We start from the raw sequence: 8,232 nt of genomic DNA on the forward strand, positions 1-8,232 counted from the left end.
ATAAAATGGAAATCACTAATAAATGCGCATTTGATACAAGCTTTGATATGTCCAATACTGAAATGCATTGCATTCGGACATCTTTATTATTGTGTTTAGCTGCCAGAAATTCTAAATGGCACAAAGGTAGGTTTGGTAAAAAATATGCATTACCTCCGAATACATGTTAAAAGCTGTGTCATTTCCACAAACGGAGAGAATAGTAAACAATAGTTAAGCAATAGGTGCAGGGTAATACACTCTTTATTTCTACCAAGTTTCAATAGCCTGCGTTTAAATACTTCTGAGATGTCAACAATAAAAGCAAGTATTCGTAGGTAAATTTCGGTAACCGAATGTTACCTACGAATACAATTTGACATCATGACAGTATTGTGAAACACGGCTATTCATGCCAATGCCCATATTGGTACATAACGAAGGCCTGTATGTTTGCTATCAAATCATATGTCAATGAAAGTTGCGAAATCACATACATGCCCACCATGCAAAACTGAATACGGCTTAATTGTTGAAAAATATGTACTGAAATAGACGACGGTCTGCTCATTTGAAAGAAAAATCAGATTCGAAGAAGATTAGAAGGGGATAAATACTTGGATTTGTCAGCTGTCATGTGTGTTTCATTTTAAACGTTTACCGACCTTCTGGTTTCTGAGTAATTTGTGTCCAAATTGGTTTATTCGAAGGTAACTTTTGACATTTTCGCTAAGTTTACCTACGAATACCATGGACAAAAACGACTTTTCTCATTGTCTCATGATCTAGACAACACAGTGGTGGACCCTAGTATAAAGCTAATTATAGTTGCCCTCAAACGAAAGGCCACAAGACGTAACTGACTCCAAGATGGACTTCTCAAGTCTGCAATAACGGTTTTAAGCGATTTGTGTGCAATTAAGCAAATTTAAGTCACTTTAGTGCCTTTGTTTCTTACTTCAATCCTCTTTCAACCACTGTGAACCGACATTAAATATACATGATAGGGTCTCAAGTATCAATAAACGCACATAAAGAAAATAATACATTCAAAGTGCTTTATAAAATGAAGATTTGATTGCGATATCCACCAAAAGTCTAATTCTTACCTACAAATACTGAAATGTTACTTACGAATACAGCATAATACATGACATATGTATTGAAGTGTCCCTACCAATGGAAATTAATTATCAAAAACTTTAAGCGGTACCCCCGGACAATATTATTACCCATATACGGATTCATTCAACAATTATTTATTATGTAAATTTGCTATTTGACTACTTGTATATCAAAATGAAGTGTTCAAAATCTTGCTAAAAGCATCAAAAATGTTTGTTCAAATCGCTCATGTTACCTACGAATACCCGGGTTTCTTCACCTATAATTTTATAAAGCGTTAGGTGTATGCGTATAAATTCCTAGTATTCCTGAAAACAGATATCCCACTCGTTCTTATACAATATGTAAATTGATTCATACTCATTTGATAAATAAAATACAGAAACTGATCTAAACTTCATTTTCAAAAATAAACTAGCATAAATTGACTAAAATCGTATTGATCGCGTTATAAAAAATAAAAACAAATATTTTCTGGTTGAGCTAGCAATTTCCTGACACCCTGTGGTCTACATTACACGAAAAAAGCGTTAATGGGAATATTCCATTTGTTTTAGGTTGATTAGTATTGCGATAGTGAAAGCATCCTAGTGGTATTCGTAGGTAACATTGGGTTTTGATGTCACATTTACTATCACACGTCCTGGATTTATTTTTCAAGATTAGTGATGGCACTTTTGGTTCCTATAAGGCCAACATGCCATCAATCAATGGGCAAAAGGAAAAAATTGTGGAGACATTTTTATTTTGGACTTTTATTTTTGGCCGGTGGACACTTTTGGTTGGATTCGACCATATGCTTGATAGAATTAAACTGTTTGACCAGCTAGTATTCTCCTCCGCCGTCAGTGTGATTCCAGTCACTCCACGTACCGTGTTGCGAAGGTGGAGGAGTCTAAAGCTGTATTGACGAACACGCATGCGTTAAAAATGATGTAGCCTAGGTCGAACAATAGCGTGACGTAGTTTCCGGCATTGTTCCTATGCACTTTCACCCTCCTGAGGGTATATAACGAGAAGTATACAATAGCCTATTGTGCTAACATAATTATTATCATGATTGATATCGGAAATCTATCCCGCGGACGACAGTTGATGCTCTCTGTCGAAGGTGGCATATTACACTCACGAGTTCTAGGCCTAGAAATCATATACATGCGCGCATATTGAAGGATGGGGTGGGGTGGGGGCTTTGTTTGTTTGTATGAAACATAAACGATGCATTGAGATGATTTGATTATGAATTTGTTTATTATCCCCAGGAAGCACAACCCATACCTCTTTAAGAGGGGCTCCCTCCCTATATAACCACCCTCTTCCCTAAGTGACTCCTTCTCCCCTCCTCCTCCCCTACATTCGATATCTTAATCTCGAGCTCTCCTCCCCCTTCTCTTTCACTTCCAATGCTCTCTCCCATCTGTTTCTCTTTCTCCCGGCCCATACCCCCTTGCCCTCCCCCCACACATACCACACACAATCTCTCCTCCCCTCTATCTTCTACTTTTTGCAGTAAAAATTGCTTCAGGGTCGGTTCATAGTGAATATTCGAAGTCGAATATTCGGCTTCGAATACTTTTTGTGACGTCAAAATATATACGGCAACGAATAAAATATGAGTTGAATCGGATTAAATATCGCGCAACTGATAGCGAGATACTATTGATTTATATGAAATGCTCGAGGTCACCTGAATATCGTTCGACGAACGATGATTTCAAAAATCCCCAATGAAAATTAAGGGATCTGGAATGAGCGTTTTGAGCGTTTCGACAGTATTTTTGTGGGACATGAGAGCACATCAGACATATCGAATTACATTATAAATACGAAGAATGTCTTTCTGATATCAAATAATTTTCATTTTTTGAAATTTACGATATAATACAAATTTTATGACAAATTATTAAAATTTGATATTTTTCACATATTGATATATAACAGTCCTCGAAGTAAATTATAAATCTAATGATATTTTCTTAAAGTGTATGTAGCTGGGAGGAAAAGCCGACTATCAATTGAAAATTTTGCCCTTTCATATTGAAGATATGGATTTTTTTCCAAAAAGACCTAATTTTTTTTGGTGTTTTGGGGAAAAAATCCATATCTTCAATACGAAAGGTCAAAATTGTCAATTGATTGTCGGCTTTTCATCCCACCTACATACACTATAAGTATAAATCATCAGATTTATAAAGTTTAATTTGAGTACTGTTAAATATCAAAATATCAATTTTAATCATTTGCCATAAAATGTGTATTTCATTGCGAATTTCAAAAATCAAAATTATTTGATATCAGAAGGACATTCTTCGTATTCAGAATCCTATTCGATATGTCTGATGTGCTCTAATGTCCCACAATAAATAGGCCTACTGTCCAAACGTTCATACCCCATCCCTTAACCTGCCCAGTTGTCAAATACGCCTGGATAGTTCCAAAATGGCTGATAACGAACTGAAAGAAAATGCTATGGGCGCACACCACTAAATAATCTTCCCATTGAAATACGTGTAAAAACACCGGTTTTCTTTGCTCATTTTGAGGCCTTTTGGGCTCGTTTAAAATTTTTTATGATGACCAGTCGATTGTAAATCGATGAAAGTTTAACATATGTTTCAATGTATAGGGGTCCTTATTGTCCTTCCACCTCGTTTTCCCGCTACGAGGCCGCGAACAGCGCCCTCACTGTTTTTGACATGCTCTCAAGACTGCAATCCCGATTCTGCCATTTTTTAATTCGCGGACCTATTTTCTCAATAATTATAAAAATGCGACTTTTTTGGTGACTCAAATTTATTTATAGGCTTTCCACTTTTATTTAAGCTATAATTCGCCACTCTTTCTGATTAATAAGTCTAAAGACCAGCCCAAAATACCTCAAATAGTTTCTGTATTTTACCGGAACTCATTAGGGTTACACAAATGGCGCATTGATTTAGTGGTGTGCCCCTTATTAGTGCGGTACAAGCGTACCCATTTTTATATGATATGAAAGTAAAGGAAAATGCCTGGCAGGCAATAGCATTCCAATGCTGTAGTGATGGTAAGTAATGTTTTATGCAAATAATATGATATTTAGGCTTACAAACATAACCTAAATGTACAAGTGAATGTTTCCATATTAACGTAGCTCTATTTAAATCGACTGATGCAGAAAAAAGTCTAACTCCAAATTCAGATTTATGCCCCCACCCCGGTTTTACATAAATAATGTTTGGCCCCAGTTCTAGGTCCCCATATGCATCTGCCCCTGGCAGAGGATGTGTGAGGGTCTGGGTGGTAAATCATTGGTTATTCATATAAAAATGCGTTTGCCATGGAGGTTCACCCTTTTTTGTCATCTTTTCCGCACTAGCGGAATTCTTGACGTTTTTGGCACCTATAGGCCTAAACGATGTTATTTTGGGCGGAATAAAGATGTAATGCGTTGTTATCAGTCAAATTCATAATTATAATTAATAATTAAGAGGGCAAAATAAGTAATATGTAGGAATGGATATATAGCGCTTTGCAATGAATATCTTCATAAACTATGCAGAACAACCAAAACCACGAGCGTTGGTACCCTATCATTGCGTGCTCTTTTAAAATAAATTCTTGTTTATTTCTATGATTTGTGAATCAGGCATTAAAACACACTTAGGCCCTGTAGCAATGTAGGCCTACACAAGTTTGGAACGAGACTTTTTATCTTTTGACGCGTATTTCGGTCAAATGCCAAAATTGATTGCTCAATGAATCATGAAATGAGAGCAATACTACTTTGATAATACCGATCAAGTGGATATCAGCCAATGAAAAAAGTATTCACCGGAAATATATTTGTGGGAGTTGAATTTTGTTGAACTCGACAGATATATATTTGGTGGGTCACCGTGGGTGGTCTCATATATAACACTTGTGCGGGCTGTCATATTTGTCGTCGCTTCAATCATATCTTATGATATTTATATATTTATTTATTTATTTATTTATTTATTTATTTATTTATTTATTTATTTATATTTATTTATTTATTTATTTATTTATTTATTTATTTATTTATTTATTTATTTATTTATTTATTTATTTATTTATTTATTTATTTATTTAATTATTTATGTATTTATTGACTTATTTATTGACTTATTTATTTTTTATTTATTAATTTATTTATCTATTGACTCATTCATTTCTTGATTTGCTTTGCAGTTGAAACCTACAAGAAGGTATGGGTCAACCTCCGCTCCTGGTTTTTGGCATATTAGAAAATATCAGTGTTTCAGAGTACAAATTTCACAATGAAAGTAGTAGGCCTATAGATCTTCTTCTCTCTTTCTTTCCCTTTTCTCTTGTCCCTTGAGTCCCTTCAAGTTCAAGTTCAAGTTCAAGTTCAAGTTCAAGTTTATTTGTTTTCATCTCAATTCACAATAAAATTATACAAATGGAAATTAAAGATAAGGAAAACATAATGAGATAACTTATAGAAACACAATAAGAACATGAAAAGTGAAGAGATGTGGATGCCGCAAAAACGCAGAGCGTGAAACTTGTGGCACCCAATCTGAACAAGATGGAAATTTAACTTACGCTACAATATTAATATGTACAACGAATGTATCATGTGGCCGAAATAAGAATGAATGAAAATTAATTGAACGGAATCAATAAATCAGATAATAATACTTGAAAGTACAACAATAAAAAAAATATAATAAATAACATATTTTGACACAAGGCTGAATGAAACGAGAAGCGTATGATTCCCTCACTTGAAAGATAATTAGGATAAGATCGGAATCAAACATATTGTGCCAAATAAATTAATGGGGTATGGACAGGCTGAACAGTACAAGACAAGACAGAACAGGACAGAACAGACCCAAGTAAGACGGGCAGTTTGAAAATACCCTTAAAACGGAAGTTTAATCAGTTGTGGTATAAGAATCGATTAAATAATCTTTAAGTCTATGTTTGAAAATAGCCAATGTTGGAGACTGTTTCAATGATTGATCAAGGGAGTTCCAGAGCAGGGCACCCTGGATCCGAAGGATGTTTTCAGCCAGCTTGGTATTGGTAAGGGTTACGTGAAGGTCATTCGAGAAACGGGTGTCATGGGTGTGGATGTCTTTGTTGGTTATAAAATAGTCTGGGTCAGTGGTATGAGATGGTAGTAGGTCATGAAGGTAGTTGAACATAAATTGGGCAGTTTGGAAAATGTAAAGGTCATGGATTTTTAGCGTCCGGATAGACTTGAATAAGGGGTCGGTGTGGGCGAGCCAAACGGAATAGGTACATGTTCTGATAATTTTCTTCTGCATTAAGAAAAGTGTATGGAGATGGGAATTGTTTTTGTCAGCCCAGATCATGGCACAGTAATTAAGATAGGGGAAAACAAGGGTATTATAAAGAGGGATCAATGAGTCAGAGGGGAGAAATGGTCTAACCTTCCTAATGATACCATTGTATTTCGAGACAATTATTGTAACATGGGATGTGTGTGATTTCCACGACAGGTCGTCGTCTATTAGAATGCCAAGAAATTTAGTTACATTAACTTGTTCAATTAGCTTATCGTCAATGCAAATTTTAATAGTTGACGGGGGAAAGGGGGTATGTTTATTTTTAAATAACATGAAATTGGTTTTTTTGATATTTAGAGAAAGTTTGTTTAGTTTAAACCAGTCAGATATAACATTAAGTTCTTTGTTCAACTTAGACTCCAGTGATTTTTGGTCTTTATCCGAATAAATTATATTAGTATCATCTGCAAACATGATAAAAAGGAGATTAGGGGCGCATTTAGGGAGGTCATTTATATACAATAAAAAGAGTAGGGGCCTAAGATCGAACCTTGGGGAACCCTGCACTCGATTGGTAAGGTGGAAGAGCGATGTTGATTAAAAACGACAAACTGCTTCCTATCATTGAGGTAATTTTGAATCCAAAGATTGGCAATGCCCCTACTACCATAATTATCAAGCTTGTTAATGAGAATTTGGTGATTTAACGTGTCGAATGCTTTACTTAAGTCTAAGAAAATTCCTACCGTGCAAAGCTTTTCGTCGAGGGATGTGACAATTTTATCATATAATTTATTAATGGCCATATAAGTTGAAAGTTTTGGTCTAAAACCAAATTGGTCACTGGTAAGAATGTCATGTTTCTCGACAAAGTTAATGATCCTTTTGTAAATCAATTTCTCAAGAATTTTTGACAACGCAGGTAGAATGGAGATTGGCCTATAGTTATTAAATAAATATTTGTCGCCGGATTTAAAAATAGGGATTACTTTGGCAGTTTTAAAATTGATGGAACAATGCCAGTGGACATGGAGTTATTGAAAATATGAACAATAGGACCGACAATTTTAGGCATGATTTGTTTGAGGAGGCTTGAACTTATACCGTCGACGCCACAACTGTTGCTTGATTTGAAAGATGAAGAAATATCTAGCACTTCCTCTTCCGTGGTGGGAGATAGGAAGATACTATGATTAAGTGAATTTGGATTGCTGAATTTGGTGTTGTTGGGCGGAGGTATTTTCGCAGCAAGTGACGGACCAATGTTGGTGAAGAAGTCATTGAGTTTATTCGCAATTTGGACAGGGTCTTTGATTTCTGAACCATCACTATCAATGAAATGAGAAGGTGGCTTAGAGGATTTATTCCTGCCAAGAATGTGATTAAGGGTTTGCCACGTCTTCTTCATGTTGTTTTTGTGGGCGTCGAGCTCAGCAGTGATATGGTTTTTCTTTGCAACTCTCAGGAGATGATTGAGTGTGTTACGGTATTTAGTATATTTAAGTTTATTGTCGTGGCTGGGATTTGATCGGTATTTCCTGAAAAGTTTATCTTTGGTGATTATTGAATTAATTAGTCCTATGGTTATCCAGGGTTTCTTAGGTGTTTTACGTTTAGATTGCTTTATTGATTTGATAGGGCAGTGGATGTTATATAATTGAGACAACCTGTCGTGGAATTCATTAAATGCGGTTTCCGGATTGTCATCCTTGTAGACACAATCCCATTTTGTAAGCGACAGACCGTTCCCCTTTTCTCTTCTCCCTTCCCCCTTTTCTTCCCTCTTTTTTCTTTTCTTCTTCCCCTTTCTCTTCCCTCTTTCTTTCCCTTTTTCTCTTCTCCCTTC

Source organism: Amphiura filiformis, chromosome 11, assembly GCF_039555335.1.
Source record: "Amphiura filiformis chromosome 11, Afil_fr2py, whole genome shotgun sequence".
Taxonomy (NCBI): Eukaryota; Metazoa; Echinodermata; class Ophiuroidea; order Amphilepidida; family Amphiuridae; genus Amphiura; species Amphiura filiformis.